This window comes from Ambystoma mexicanum, chromosome 3p (assembly GCF_040938575.1).
Source record: "Ambystoma mexicanum isolate Mex_15411 chromosome 3p, UKY_AmexF1_1, whole genome shotgun sequence".
Classification (NCBI taxonomy): domain Eukaryota; kingdom Metazoa; phylum Chordata; class Amphibia; order Caudata; family Ambystomatidae; genus Ambystoma; species Ambystoma mexicanum.
Window position 1 is genome coordinate 986,182,861 of NC_090925.1, and position 15,862 is coordinate 986,198,722.

At 50.3% G+C, this 15,862-nt stretch overlaps 1 protein-coding gene across 1 annotated transcript in view; it reads left to right on the forward strand.

Moving 5' to 3' along the window:
- The window catches only part of TOP1 (DNA topoisomerase I), a 690,967-nt gene that overhangs the window by 389,870 nt on the left and 285,235 nt on the right, over positions 1-15,862 (forward strand). The window lies entirely within an intron of this gene.

Sequence of the window (15,862 nt, forward strand, 5' to 3'; positions counted from 1 at the left end):
CTACTCCAGAGGACTTCAAGAACTTCATGAAGCATCGAACCAAGGTAGGGCAGGTATTTTCCATCGCCCCCCGTAAGGGAGACTCCTTCCCAGGGACTCTCCCGCACGGGACGGACTGGTCCGGTCCTTTACCAGCACGTGCACCGAGGCGGCTGCAGCTACCGGCCTCTGGGCCGAGAGTTCCTCTGAGTGGCAGTGTTCAGGGACCGAAAATTTCTTTTACCAGGTCTTCACCCGAGGGGCGCCGCCCTTGCACCGGCACCATGGCAGAGGGCTATGCCCTAGTACCGGCAATACATCAGAGGGGGTGCCTAAATGTAGCTCTATTGACCCAACGGTCGAGGGTGTCATACCTACTGGGCCTAGACCTGAGGAGCAGGTTAGGCCTCGTCATTCACACGCAAGAATCTTTGAGAAGGCTGGGCCCAGCAACATGTCGCAGGTACTTGGCAGGCAGCTCGATAAAATGGCTGCTGCGCCAGTCAGATGCACCACAGGAATTCCAGTGAAGAACGAGTGTCAAGGTGGGACTGGCCTTAACCAGGTACGTGGCCTACAGCCTAACCTTATGCGCAGGGCAGCTTCCTCTGCGTCCATATGGGCAGAGTAGGCAGCAGCTCCCTGCTACCCCGTCGGCACCCCCCCTGTGCCCTCCTCGGCCAGTGAAGAGGCTTTCTTTGAGTAGTTCCTTGGCCTCATGAAGTCACCTCTGATGGGGTGGTTATCCTCAAATACGCCATCAGGGAAGTCCTTCCCGCAATGCTAGCGGCACCACAGACAACTCTGCTGGCGTCCCAGGCCCTGGGCGCATCCGCCTCTTCCGGCTCCCCAGCTGACTCCTCAGGCGGCTCCATACCAGCCTCCGCCTCCTCCTTAGCCTCTGGCCACGGTCCCTGTACCCCAGCCTCTGCTGCCAACTGCTACTCCTAACATACAGAATGCACTACAAGACAAAATCACATTGCTACTAAATAAAATAAAAAACAAAAAAACCCTGAACGACACTGCCATCCCACTGAACTTGCCATCTCCAATATGCCTCAATTTTAACTTTAAGCCTCTATCAAAGAAGCAGAGGTGATAATACTTAATCTCAAACCTTCTAACTGTAAGGGATACGTCTGCCCAGCCATGCTGATTAAGGAGGCGGCTAATGTACTCGCCCCTTTAATCACGTAATTTATTAATGCATCGTTGACTCTAGCACAGTACCCACCAATCTGAAAGACGCCTGGGTTCTTCCACTATTAAAAAAAACCCTCTCTAGATCCTAACAACCCCTCCAACGATAGACATATTAATATGGTCCCTGAAATTGCGCTCATCGACTTAGACACAAATTCAAATCCTAAAATGAGGGTAAATCTGCCTTACTTTTACTACTCGAGTTAGCAGCATTGATTTAGTGAACCATGAAATACTGTGTAAACACTTTCATCTGCCGCCCACTTCTTGGACCAAGCTAACGCTTGGATTAAATCCTTCCTTAGCAATAGATCCTTGAGGGTCTTTGTACCCTCAACATCTGCCTTACCATTGCCAGTTACCTGTGGAGTCCCACAAGGTTTGTGCGTATTCACCAAACCTCTATTTGATATTCTCGACTATCTGGGTGTCATGTATACGAACTATGTGGATGACACTCAGATACTCATCTCTATCACTGGTGACTATGTTGCAGACCGCAAAACCCTTAACTATTTCTATAGCACCATACAAATATGGATGGCTAAACATGGCTTATGTCTAAACTACGACCAAACCGAACTACTCCTTCTTGGCTCTCCTACTAAGCTGAATAAACTAGGAACCTCTTTCAAATCCTTTAACATTGACAGCAACATCATTAAAATAGTCAACGATGTGAAAACTTTAAGAATCTTCATTGACTCAGCACTCTCACTCTCACTCACGAGACAAACTACTGCCTTAGCATCATCAACCGCTTACACTTTTAAGCTTATTACAGCCTGCCGCCCTTATCTGACTACTACAAATTGTATCTCCGTAGCAAGAGCTCTAGTCTTATCTAAGCTCGACTATTGCAATGCGCTCTACTTGGGTACATCCCAACAAAATATCAACAAAATGCAGGTTATGCAAAATCATGCAATTAGATCGGCCTGCAACATTCCAAGGAAACAGCATATCACTGCAACTAGACAAAGCATAAATTGGTTAAATATTAAGCAAAGAATAGACCAACTCTTACCCACAAGTGCCTTAATAACCTGGCCCCCATATCTCTGCGACACTTTATCTCATCACAACTCATCGCAACCAACTAGAATAGCGCACTTGCATTGTGTTGACGTCCCACGATTTAACCAATGTGCTGGTGAAGTGAGCTTCCCAGTCCTTGCTGCAATAAAATGGAATGCTCTTCCTATCGCCATAAGAGGGACCATCCTTCTTGCTATTCGGCAGTTAGGTTAAAGCGTGGCTCTCCGAGCAGGTCTAGAACCCTCCCACCTTATAAATGTATCTGTAATATGCACAAACTGCTATGTTGGCATCACCTGTTGTATGTCTTAAATTGTATAATGTATATGTCTTCTAAATTGCTTATTTATCTACCTGCATTTTGTACCATATACGCCAACAACTTGCACTGCTTGAATATCTTTGCTTGTTTTACCTGTTTATCTGCATCATATAGCTTATTTTTGTTTCCACTGCAATGCCCTTGTAACGTGTAAGATTGTCTGTATATTCATGCTTGTGCAACATGTAAGGCTTGGCTGCGCTTTACAAATAAATACAAATACTCCTCAGGGCCCCCCCTGATCCACAGGATACGGATGAGGAGGAGAATCCAGACCCGCCATTGTTAGGAAGACCTCATAAATGTGCGAATTCCCTTCACCTTAGAGACCCCTAGCAACTTTGCTGGATTTTGAGGACTTGATTTTTTTACCTGGAGAGTGTGAGCCTTTTTTTTTACCACTCTCGTATTTTGATGTGTTTTACTCTTGTGTTCTTTGTGGAGTTTTAGACCACTCGACAGGCATCTTTTCATTTGTCACACGGCACCCTCAGTGCAGTGACACAGGGAAGCCTTTTAGGATTTCCCAAGGTACGTTCCCTGTCGGAGCGCTGCTGAGATTGGGAGTATGATTTGGGCATGGTCTTTGTAAGGATGGCTAAAGACTTGGCCGTTTGTGAGCAATTTTTCTTTTTGTCCAGCCCCTTGTCTGGAGGAGTGGAACCCCCCCCCCCCCAAATGGTGGATTTAATAAGTGGGCCGGTTGCTCGATCTCCGGTTGGGGTAGGCCCAGATACTCCGTCAGCCCAGCAAGACGTTCATGGACGGAGGATGGCTGTTAGGCAAAGTTTGTATGCAGTACTCTTTGGGACCACTACACACAACTAGGACTACAGGTGTAAGCAAAACCAACCTTTGGTATAAGTCTGTACTACACAGTTTTGTGGTAGCGCTGCTGAGCAGTCCGGCTCATCTCAAGAGGGAATGTGAGCCGTAAGGATGTTACACAAAGGTCTATAATTATAAGTATCCAAATAGACTCTTATACTCAAGGTTTCTTGTTAAAAACACATATCAATTTATTTTACAGTCAGTTATAAAGCATTCACTAGGAGGCAATCTATCACACAAAAATATACTTCAGTACTTCACAATACCAGGTTCTGAGGCATTTAAACTACTTTGAAGGAGCAAAATGGCATTCAGAGCATTTGAAGTAGGAGCATAAAGGCACAAGTTAATAAAACAAATATTACAGTTACTCTAAAACAGTGCCAATAGTTTGAGTTCAGAGGAGTTGTTTCAATGCAATAGGTTAGGCCAAAGTCAATGGGCTAAAGTCTTGTATAGGTTAAAGCAGTTCTAGAAGTTAAACGGAAAAGTCTTGCCAAAGTTCTCAAAAGTACTTCGTAAAAGAAAGATTCATATGTTGGTCACAAGCTGACTAGGACTGCAAGCTGCCAAAGTTTCAAGCACTTTTTGAGTGAGTGGTAAGTTCTCTTGGTCGGGTTTTCACAGTACCTCACAATGAAGAAAGATGCAGCTGAAGTCCGTTCCTGCAGATCTCACTGTTCCTGAGCCTCAGTCGTGGGGACAAGAGCGAGGACGTCGGGGGGACTCCTGTACTGCACTCTGTCTGGTCAAAAAGCTGGCAAAAGCAAATCTTCAATTCCAGTTCCTGAAGACAGAAACTAGTGTCCTTCTCCCTAGCTATTCGGTTTCCTGCAGCACTCTGAGGAAAATACAACCAGCTCCGAGAATGGTATCCAGGTGGCTTACGAGTGGATTGGTCCCACCAACTCAAAGGGAGAAGTCGTCCTTGAAGGGCTTCTCTGTCGAGATGAACTTGGCAATTCGGACCTGCAGCAGGGCTTCACCGGGCAAACCAACGGACCAGGAGTTGCAGCCGCCCTTTTCCAGCTAGTCTTCGGTTCTTTCGTTCCAGTGGTCGACTGCTTTCCAAGCCAAGAGACTCTCCTTTTATCCAGTTTTCTCCCATTCATTCCAGCCTAGCTACCACTCACCCAGCAGGGTGGCTGTCCTTGACGGACAGTCAGACAGCCAATCACGCCAGAGTGCATTTGGGTCTCCTAGGAGACTAAGCACAGAGCGTTTAGGGCACCTCCTTCACTTCCTGCCCACCCCAGGCATTCGGGTGCCAGAGGCGGTCTTCAGTCCTGAAGCCCACCAAAGGCGCAGGAACAAAGGGACCAAACCTGGTTTGGCATGCAGAGACAAACTCTAGAAGGACCTTTCCAAAAAGAAACGTCAAAAAAAGACCGGGACCTGTTTTAAAAAAAGGGTGCTCAGACGCCATCTTGAAAAACATGGGTCCGGCGGTGTTTGCGGTCTGGGAAAAAATCATGGTAGTTGTAAAACCACTGCCACCAGCCATTCTGAGAGGAAAGGGTAGAATTTGACTGCTACATGAGTATCTAGACACAGGGGATAGTAAGTAACACCTCCAGCACTCTATTGTAAGATGGGGTGTGCTGGGTTTAGGAATTTAAAGACTAGTAAAGTCAATTTCACTTTACTTTCTCTGGGAAACGGTAGCTTATGCCAGAGAAGGTATTTAAACCTTGGGAAAGCCTGAAAGGTTTCCCTGTGCCACTGCACTGAAGTTGTGTGTGACACAAATGGAAAGATGCCTAAAGAACACTAGAGTAAAACGCACATCAAAATACACGAACGAGTGGGCAAAAAAGACTCGCACTCTCTCCAGGTAAAATAAAGTCCTCAAAATCCAGCAAAGTTGCTGGGTCTCTAAGGTGAGGGGAATTGGCACATTTTTTGAGATTTCTCCCCAACAAAACCCCCAGGTTAACACATCAATTACCACTACGAGACTCGGGCTGCGGCCCACCCACCAAGGGCCAATGAACAGAGGCAAACCTAATCCACTGCACCCCATGGAACGCGGGAAGACATATAAAGCCTCCGACGGAATCCATAACAAGGCACTATACATTGGACCCACAATAGGGGCCAAACCAACAAACCCCACACAGGAAGATCACGATCACGGGGGAGAAGGCACTATAGAGGTATAATCTGCAGGACCACTGGTCTCCCACCACAGAGAACAGGAGTTCCACATGATGGCTGTGGAACAAGGAGACGAGCAATGTCTACATGGGACGGAGGCAAAGTTGCGGAGGGCTGGACACCCTCCCAGAAGCGCAGAGAAGCCAGAAAGAACCCATCAAAAGGGAGGACACTATACAGAATACAGGGCGCCTTCCCCGGGCTACAAAAGGACGGTTGACAATAGCAGTGACATAAGCAGACACTACAAGAGTGGGCCTGATCACTGCCCACATGCAAAAGAGCAAGCAGGATGGCGCAGAGGATAAAGGCCCCGTCCACCCACAGGGCAAGAGAAGGCACGATGCAAGGAGCGGAATAGAAGGATTGACCATAAAAGCAACACCTCATCCACACAGCGGACAACAGGAGAAAGTCTCCCATAGAAAGTACTGCCCCTCCCCTTCACCCCCTATCAGCCCCGCTAGGGCAAGTCCAGAGTGACATAACTATCTCGGGACACCAGGAGAAACCCACCCCTGACGGGCCCTATGTCCAAATCAAGGGAAAAAGGGAATAAATCGACAACTCTGAACCTAGCATCTAATCAGGATCCCAGCTTAATCCAACTATGGGGCACAGACTCACACACCCAGTCGAAGGGCAAAGGACTGGGAGAGATGCATCTGCACTCCCAATGGCGGCAAAAAAAAGATGACCTGGAAATGTGGTTCAAAGAACGTCAGCAACAATTAATGACCACAGTTCAGTCAATTTGAAAGTCTGAAAGATGAGCTGTAACAGGCAGTGGAAGTCCACCCAGTAACACTGGATTCAATATATGCTCTAAATACAGGCCAAGACGAATTCCTGAGGGACACATTAGAAAAATTGGAAAGGTTTGCAATGGGGGAAATGCTACTAGGAGGCGTTTAAACCTAGCCTGGCAACCCAAATTTGACATAAGTAGGAACAGAACACAGGGACAAGGGGCACCATCAAAGAACCTGCGCCGCAAAGTGGAAATGCTGGCATTATGCGATGTATGGCGGGAGAGAATGGACCAACAAAATGGGTTTACACATTTTTCGCACATTCATCAGACAATGTCTAGTATAGACTACATCTGAGTGTCCACTGGGCTCATGGGGAAAATTCAAGGGCTAGAACTGGGCCTATATCTATCAGATCACACCCCACTCTGGGTCGAAGTCACCCTGACTGGTGAGAAAGCGGGGCTGTGGCGGCGGAAACTTCCAGCAGATACTTGAGCATACGGTTAAAAAGAAAATCTTAGAATAATTTACCCTCAACGACTCAGCAGATACATCACAGGAAACAGTATGGGAAGCTTGTAAGCCGGTCATGAGAGGCTAGCTGATTGCCCTCAAAGCGACTAGAGAGAAACAGATGCATCAATGGGAAAGAGTTCGAGGGGAAACTTTGAGACAGACATCACATGGAACCCCACAAACAACCTGAAAAAGGTACTGAGACATGTCCAGGGCCAACTGGAAACACTTCGCACGAAACGGGCAGAGAGGAACCTCTTATTCTCCAGCATGGGGTCTGGCATGGATTCACATGCTCATGAATATTCCCCGTCAGGCCGGAATCATCGGTAAAGAAAAAACCAGTATCAGTTTTGTTTCTGATCTGTCTTTCTTAGTACTAACCACTCACTGATCTCTGGTCATACTGCCCTCAGCCAATGACTGCCCTCTACCTAAGCCCCTCCCCTGGCAGCCATCCTCAGATTTTTACAGCACGTTCAAGTGTTGGGAGTCCTCGTGTTTTAGCTCTCGAGCTTTTACTGAGTTTTCGCGCTTTTTCAGGAGAATTTTCTCATTTTTTTCGGTTAATCGAGCCTCAAGCGCCACAGTTTCTACTTCCGATAACGGGGACCCGTTTCAGAATTCTACGCCCCTCAAGGGTGAAGTTTTCGTTGAGTTGCGCTTCTTGGAAGATTCCGGAAGATCTTTGGCCTGCCTCAACGGAAATGGCCCAGGACAAGGGTAGCTCGATGCCCGGATCCAAGCTGTTCAGGAGCTGCCCAGGATGCAGATTGTAAAATGTTTTCAAGGAGGACGAGCATTCGAGATGTCTCTACTGCCTTCATGAGGACAAGACGCACGTGGAGAAGGACTGTGCGTTCTGCAAGAACCTGTCGGAACGGACCAAGCAAGATAGTCGTTCCCGCCTCACCGCCTGGCTGGAGAAGGGCACAGCAGGTGAGAAGGCGAAGAAAAAGTCTGAGCGGTCTTCTAAGTCCTGTGAGGGCTCCTCGGCTGCCAGGCAGGGCGCGACTTCCCTGGCACGATCAACCACGAGCAAGCGCTCTGGTTTGGGGAAGAGGAAGTCCGAGAACCCGGGTGAGCTTCTGGAGAGGCCCTGGTCAATCTCGAAGGGAGCCGAGGGGGAGCGAGGCGATGAGCCCCCCCCCCCCAAAGCGATGGCCCAGGACGCACCTAAGGTGGTGAGGGCCTTTATCCACTCGGCAAAGGCCTCTAGCGAGGTTGTTGCAGCGGCCCTGGCAAAGCCGGCAGAGGCTACGCCAGTGGAGACGGCCTCGGGCCCAGAGTTTCCCTGCCGCCGCAGAGGGAATCCTCTTTCGAGACCATCATTAAGACCCCCGTGGAAAAAGAAATGGGCCTCAACGAGAGGTTCAAGAAGATTCGATCCCAGGGGGAGGTTCCCGCTGATGTGATCGAAGATAGCGACGATGGCCCAGTGGAGCAGCCATCCCGTCCGTCGCAGCCATTACCCGAGCCCCAGGATAGCTCGGTGGCCATTTTGTTGGCGATCCAATCCTTATGTACTGAGATGGACGAGGTTACCACGGACCCCGACGGAGGATCCAGAACCAAGCCTGTTGGGAAGCCCTCCGAACAAGCGGAGGAGAGTCCACCCCACTCCGCCCTTCGTGCCCGCGAGGCCTGTGGACCCCTCATCCCCCTCGCCGGACCCCCGGAAGTATACGGCGACACGGACGGCGGCGATGACACAACGGACATCCCGTCATCAGCCGCCCCCCCCCCCCCCCCCGGGGCCTCTCCGTCTGACGAAATTGGCTCTTTTCACGCCATGATAGCCAGGGCATCCGAGCTCTTCCAGCTCTGCCCTGAGGAACAGAAAAGGGAAGGTTTTCTTTACCAACGACGAGAGGCGAAGAGAAAGACGGTCCTCGCGGTGCCGTTGCTCGACGACATCTGGGACGAAGGGCTGGCTGTCCTCAACCCTTCCACGACACCCGCCAAGAGGGACAGGTACGGGAAGAAGTACCGGATCCCCGATGCCGTTCCCTTGTGCCTCAGGGCCCAGCCCACGCCGGACTCTGTCGTCTCGGCAGCGGCCAAAAAGAGAGCAGCGGGTGTGGTGGCTTCAACTTCCCCGCCGGACAGCGAGGGCAAGAAGTTGGACTCCATGGGACGACAAGTCATCTCGGCGGCGACGACGATTAAGGCGGCCAATGCCTTAGCGATTGTGGCCCGTTACGACAGGGAGCTTTGGTTCAAGATAGCTCCTCTGCTAGACTTCCTGCCGGACGACAAGAGGGCGGAGGCCCTGCAGATTCTGCAGGAAGGAGAGGTGGCGTCGGATCACGCCATAACGGTGGCAACGGACATTTTCGACACCGGATTTCGCCAACTGGGCAACAGGGTTTGCCTCGGACGACGTGGATGGCTCAAGGCAACGGACTTTCGCCAGGACGTCCAGACCAGAGTGTTGGACATGCCGTTCGACGGCAACAACCTGTTTGGAAAGACGGTGGATGAGTCCCTCCAGGCCATCAAGACAGACACGGAAACAGCCCGAGCCCTTCAGCAACGGCGGCCCTTTCGGAGCTTTGGAGGCAGACTGGGAGCCTCCAAAGGATCCAGCGGCGGCTCCTCCACTTACCGCCAGGCGGCCCGCTCTTCGTCCCAGTAGGCCTACAGAGGCTGTGGCAAGCAAGGAGGGTCTCGCCGCCGTCGGCAAGGAGGCAAAGGCGGCAACCTCTTCCAAGCAGGACGGAACCGGCCGTAGCGTCGGGCCGCCACCCAAGCACCCCAGTGGGAGGCCGGCTGACTAAGTTCGTCAGCGTGTGGGAGTCCATCTCCGACCGTTGGGTGCTGGACACCCTGGCCCGCGGACACTCGCTGGAATTTCAAAAGAAGTGTCCTCGCATTCCTCCCGTGGCCAGGAAGGAGAATCGTCTCTCTCAACTGCTGTGGAGGTAAGGGCGATGCTCAAGAAGGGTGCCATCGGGCTCGTCCCCAAGAGGCTCTTGAGTATACTCAAGATACTTCCTCGTCAGAAAGAAGACGGGCGGTTGGCGCCCAATCCTGGACCTGCGTCGGTTGAACAAGTAAATCAAGGCACAGAAATTCAGGATGGTCACCCTCCAGCACGTGCTGGGACAGCTGGAGGAGGGCGACTTCCTATCGTCACTGGACCAGGAGGATGCTTACTTCCACATCCCCATTCTAAAAGGACACAAAGTTCCTCAGATTCGTAGTCCAGGGGCGTCGCTACCAATTCAGAGCCCTGCCATTCGGATTAAAGTCGGCACCCAGGGTGTTCACCAAGTGCCTCGTACCTGTGGCTGCGCGGCTGCACCTGCAGGGGATCCAAGTCTACCCCTACCTGGACGACTGGCTAATCTGTGCAAGGTCAAGAGAACTCGAACACACCGCGAGGACCGTCCGCCTGCTCATGGAGCTGGGATTCACCATCAACTACCCCAAATCCCATCTGGTCCCGTCGCAGGTGGCACTTTCTGGGAGCAAAGCTCGATACAGTGAAGCGATTGGCATCTCCGTCGGAAGAAAGGACGAAGGCCATTTTGGGCAAGGTGCAGCGCCTGTTTGCCACGGATGTGGCCAGAGTGAGGTCCATCAAGTCCCTCCTCGGGGTGATGTCCTCATGCATCTACCTTGTGCCCCTTTGCAGACTTCGGATGCGTCCGCTACAAGAGTTCCTCGACACCCGCTGGATTCAAGCGGCAGGCAGCTTCGAAGACAGGATCCCGCTCGACGAGGAGTTCCGTCGGGCGATTCTATGGTGGGGTACCCGTGCGCACCTCGCGGCAGGCATGGACTTTCAGGCCCCGACGTATCAGGAGACGGTAACGACGGATGCCTCCCTGGAGGGATGGGGGGCCCACACCGGAGATCTCCACGCAAGAGGCCTTTGGCTCCCGGAGGAGAGGTCTCTTCACATCAACATCCTGGAGCTACGAGCCGTGTTCTGAGCGCTCAAATCGTTCCTTCCGTCCCTCAAGGACAAGGTGGTGAGGATCTTCACCGACAACACCACCACGATGTTCTACATCCGGAAGCAGGGAGGCACCAGATCCCCAGCCCTATCCAAGGAGGCCCAGGATCTGTGGCACTGGGCCGTCACCCAGGGGATGTTTCTGGTTCCCTTCCACCTGGCAGGAATAAAAAACGCCATCGCTGACTCACTCAGCAGGGAGCTGCGCTCGTGCCACGAGTGGGAACTACGGCAGGACCAGGTGGATCGGCTCTTTCAATGGTGGGGCAAACCCCAGATCGACCTGTTGGCGACGGCGACGAACTCCAAGTGCCAGAGGTTCGCACAACCGAGGAGCATGGGCGATGCTTTCTCGTTCCCTTGGGACGGCCTGTTCCTGTACGCGTTCCCTCTGTTGCTGTTGCTGCTCCGTCTCATCAACCAGCTCAAGAGGTCCAGGTCCAGGTGCAGGATGATCCTCGTCGCACCGGCGTGGCCGAGACAGATCTGGTTCCCGGACCTTCTGGACTTGTCAGCGTCCCCACCTATCAAGCTGGCGATGGACACGGATCTTCTCTCCATAGGAGGCGCCATTCTTCATCACGACCCGGAGTCTATGAACTTGCAAGCTCGGCTCCTGCAGCACTAGATTTGGTTGGTACGATATCCCGGCTGACTGCAGAGAGGGTCTTGCAAAAGCCAGGGTGCCCTCAACTCTCAAATGCTATGGACATAAGTGGAAGAGGTTCTCTGTCTGGTGCCGTGCACAGAAGATTAACCCTCAGCGGATTACGGCCCCTCAAGTATTGCCGTACCTACTGTCGCTGGCCAAAGCTGGACTGGCTCACACCTCCAAGATACATCTGGCTGCCATTTCCCGATACACCAGAACTACAGGACGGGCGTCCTTGTGGTCTCATCGTCTGGTGAAGGAATTCATGAAGGGACTATTCCGATCATTCCCGCCGGTGAGGGCCCCTGCCCCGGCGTGGGAGCTCAACGTGGTGCTGACCAGGCTCATGGGTGCCCCAGTCGAGCCTATGCATTCGGCGTTGTTGAAGTTCCTGTCTTGGAAGACTGCATTTCTTGTGGCCATCACCTCCGCACGACGAGTGGGAGAGATCCAGACCCTATCTTGCAAGCCTCCATACTTGACTTTTCACGACATGAGGGTGGTGCTGAGGACGCACCCCTCCTTTATGCCCAACGAGCCCTTGGTGTTGCCAGTTTTCTTCCCGTCTCCTTCGTCGCCGGTTGAGAGGACTCTGCACTCGCTGGATGTAGCTAGAGCGCTGAAGTTCTACGTGGACCGCACGAAGAGTTTTCGGAAGACATCACAGCTGTTTGTGAACTTTGGACGTGTGAACCAAGGGAAGGCTCTCTCGAAGACTTCCATTTCCAGATGGCTCTCCTGCTGCAACATGTACTGTCACCGGTTGGCAAACCGACCGCTGCCCGGCCGTCCGAGAGCCCATTCGACCAGAGCGATCGCTCCTACCACGGCGTTCCTGTCTGGTGTGCCCCTGCTGGACATCTGCAGGGCTGCTACATGGAGGTCGACGCACACCTTCACAAGATTCTACTGCGTCGATCGGGTGTCCAGGGTCAGCCAAGCAGTGCTGCGCAACCTGTTCGCTTAAGGGGAGCCTGGTGAGGAGGTAAGAGATGCTTAATGTTGATTTGTTGTATTGCTTAATGTTGAGCCTGTTGCCACCTCCCGTGGTTGTGCATGTATATACTGCTATGTGTTCTTATATTCGTGAATCCATGCCAGACCCTGTGCTGAAGAAGGAACAAGTTACTTACCTGTAACTGTTGTTCTCCAGCATGGGTCTGGCATGGATTCACATGCGAACCCTCCCTCCTAACCCCCCCTGCAGCTCGTCTCTTGGTCATACTGCCACTTCACGTGCTACTATATCTGAGGATGGCTGCCAGGGGAGGTGCTTGGGTAGAGGGCAGTCATTGGCTGGGGGCAGTATGACTAGAGATCAGTGATTGGTTACTACTAAGACAGATCAGAAACAAAACTGATACTGATTTTTCTTTACCGAGGATTCCCAGCCCGACGATGGGGAATATTCATGAGCATGTGAATCCATGCCAGACCCATGCTGGAGAACAGTTACAGGTAAGTAACTTGTTCCTACCTTTTTAAACATTGGTACTACACAAAGGAAAACAAAGCTGATTAACTCTTAGCCAGACAGCTGAGAGCCAAACGATAAAAGGAATAAAAAACAAACGGGGCATAGTACAGATCCGAAAAGAAGATATGGGGGAAATCTTCAAAGAATTCCACTTTACACATCAGACAACCCCTCGCGGCAAGAGGAAGACTATCTGAACACTTACAATCGCGCAGTTCAATGAACTCGAAAGACCAACATTAGAGGAAGATTTAAAGATGGAGAGAGGTGAAGAAATATATCTTAGAACTGCCCTGGGCTCTGATTGCTTAACAACAATCTTTTACAGGAAGTATATTGATATACTGACCCCGATTCTAACCTATATAACTCATTCAAAGAAACTGGGAACATTACCCCTTCAATGAACAAGGTCAAGGTCCTGGTGTTTCATAAGCCAGGAAAAGACCCAACCCTACCGGGCTCTTATCGCCTGATGGCAATAATCAACATAGATGCTAAATTGTATATGAAAGTCCGGGCAAACAGACTTGCACTCCTGCTCACAAAATTAATAGGCCAGGACCAATCAGGCTTTATCCCAGAAAGGCAGAGACACTGTTGGGGAGAATTCTCAAAATGTGCTAATGCCCTTCACCTTAAAGACCCCCAACAACTTTGCTGGATTTTGAGGACTTGATTTTTTTTTTTTACCTGGAGAGTGTGAGCCTTTTTCCCACTCTCGTATTTTGATGTGTTTTTCTCTTGTGTTTCCTTTGGTTATGGAGTCTAACCAACTTGGTTTGTCACACAGCACCCTAAGTGCAGTGGCACAGGGAAGCCTTTCAGGCTTTCCCAAGGTTTAAATACCTTCTCTGGAATGAACTACTGTTTCCCAGAGTAAGTAAAGTGAAATTGACTTTACTAGTCTTTTTAAATTACTAGACCCAGCACACCCTATCATATGAGTGCTGGAGGGGTTACTTAGTATCCCCTGTGTCTAGATACTCACGTAGCCGTCAAATGCTACCCTTTCCTCTCAGAATGGCTGGTGGCAGTGGTTTTACAACGAACCACCATGATTTTTCCCAACTGCGAACTATCCGTAGCTCCGGTAGCGTTAAATCACGGGAGCCATGTTTTTCAATCTGGCGTCTGAGCCCCCTTTCTTTAAACGGGTTCAGTCTTTTTTCGCAATTTCTTTTTGGAACGGTCCTTCTAGAGTTTGTCTCTGCGCGCCAAACCAGGTTTGGTACCTTTGTTCCTTCGCCTTTGGTGGGATTCAGGACTGGAGACAGCCTCTGGCGCCAGAGTGTCTGGGGTGGGCAGGAAGTGAGGGAGGTGCCCTAAACGCCCTGTGCTTAGTCTCCAGAAAGAGACCCAAATGCACTCTGTGGTGATTGGCTGCCTGACTGTCCGGTAAGGACAGCCACCCTGCTGGATGAGTGACAGCTAGGGTGGAATGAATGGGAGGAAACTGGATAAAAGGTGAGTCTCTTGGCTTGGGAGGCAGTCGACCACTGGAACGAAAGAACCGAAGACAAGCTTGAAGAGGACGGCTGCTGCAACTGCTGGACCATTAGTTTGCCTGGTGAAGCCCTGCTGCAGGTCCGAATTGCCAAGTTCACCTCGACAGAGAATCCCCTACAAGGACGACTTCTCCCTTTTGAGTTGGTGGGATCAATCAACTCGACAGTAAGCCACCTGGATACCATTCTCGGAGCTGGTTGTATTTTCCTCCAAGTGCTGCAGGAAACCAAATAACCAGGGAGAGGGACACCAGTGTTTGTACTTTACTACAGCTACCGGAATATAAGTTTGCCAAGCTTTTTGACTGTTCAAGTGCAGTGCAGGAGTCACCTGACCTCCTCCCTATTGTCCCCGACTGAGGTCCAGGACCAGCGAGATCTGCAGGAACAGAAGTCATCAGCTGCCTCTTTTTCTTCATTTGTAAGGTACTGTAAAACCAGACTGAAAGTAGTTGCCTCTCGTGGTGAAAGTGCTTGGAACTTTCACAACTCGCAGGCCTAATTGGCTTGTGACCCAACATGATTCTTCTTGCTACAAACTATTCCTAAGAACTTTTGCAGAGACTTTTCCGTTTATCTCCCAGAACTGCTTCATTTTATCTAAGACTTTAGCCTATTGACTTTGGCCTAGCCTATTGAATTGACTCTTTTGGTGAACTGTAATCTAAGTATTTGTACTGTCTAAGAATAATTTTAACCTTTCATGTTCTAATAATCTTTGCCTTTTACGCCTCTTGAAGTATTTCTGAAATGCTATTTATGTGTATTTTTGTGATAAATTGCCTCCTTCTATTGAATGTTTTATAACTGACAGTTAAATTGATAGGTATTTATCACAGAAACCTTGAGTAAGTTTATTTGAACACCTGTAATTATAGACCTGTGTGTAACATTACAGCTCACATTCCCTCTTGAGATAAGCCTGGCTGCTCAACACGCTGCCAAAACTGTGTGGTACAGACTTATACCAACGTTTGATTTTGCTTACAACTGTAGTCATAGTTGTCTGTAGTGGTCCCGAGTGTACTGCATTCAAACTTTGCCTAACACACACTGGAAGAATACACTTGATGGAAAAAATAGGGATAACCCAGACCCCGCCATACTGCTTTCACTTGATGTGGAAACCGCGTTAGACCAGGTAGAGTGCTCACTCCTGTTCCGCATTCTAAATAAAATGTGCTTTGGGGTCAATATATCAAAATGATACAAGCCAATTATAATACCCCCGGCATACGAGTAGCCATAAATGGAGAGTAAACCGACAAACTGAGGATAACCAAGGGAACTAAACAAGGATGCCCCATTTACCAGCTTCTGTATGCAATATACTTGTAGCCCCTCTGAATTAGAATACGAGACAGACTATTAAAGGCATAGAAATGGCAGGGAAATACCATAAAGTATTGGCATAGGCGGACAACCTGCTGCTAGGACCCGAATCTATCCCTCTCCCA